General features: G+C 46.7%; 1 protein-coding gene across 2 annotated transcripts in view; it reads right to left on the bottom strand.

Moving 5' to 3' along the window:
• The window catches only part of ABAT (4-aminobutyrate aminotransferase), a 102181-nt gene that overhangs the window by 67084 nt on the left and 34544 nt on the right, over positions 1–553 (bottom strand). The window lies entirely within an intron of this gene.

The raw sequence follows: 553 nt of genomic DNA on the forward strand, positions 1-553 counted from the left end.
AGACGTCGGCCCCCAGCCCCCAATCTGGGGCGAACAAGGCCAGAGGAGACTCCACAAAGCAGATCGGTTGACGCTGCAGGCTGGGAACCCGGGAGATCTCTTGGCCAGAGGAGAAGTGAACATCAGGGGAAACCACAGGAAACGGCCAGAATTTACCAATGGAAACCACTTCTTGTGGGTTTATTATGGAAATTTCCAAGGTGCACCCAAGCTGAAAGAATTTTACAGTGAATAGCTGCATGCCCACCACCTAGCCACACCACGAACTCTGTTATCTCGCTTGCCCCCAATCCATCAATTCATCCTCTCTGGTTTTTGATGCGTTTCAAAGTAAATTTCAAATACCAGTAGCCACCCACCTAATATCCTAAAATATTTTAGCCTGCACAAAATGAAGCGTTTGATCCTTTTCTTGATCAAAACCCAGCAATTTCAAAAGTTCCAATCTAAGTAGAATAAAATCTAGGTTTCTATTTTTCTGTCAGTCCAATCTGTCCATGCCTGTCTCCCTCCAGCCCTCCATCCATCTTCCAGTCCATTCATCTATCCCCCC

The sequence above is a fragment of the Carlito syrichta genome, unplaced genomic scaffold, assembly GCF_000164805.1.
Source record: "Carlito syrichta isolate Samal-C Ts95f unplaced genomic scaffold, Tarsius_syrichta-2.0.1 Scaffold303103, whole genome shotgun sequence".
Classification (NCBI taxonomy): domain Eukaryota; kingdom Metazoa; phylum Chordata; class Mammalia; order Primates; family Tarsiidae; genus Carlito; species Carlito syrichta.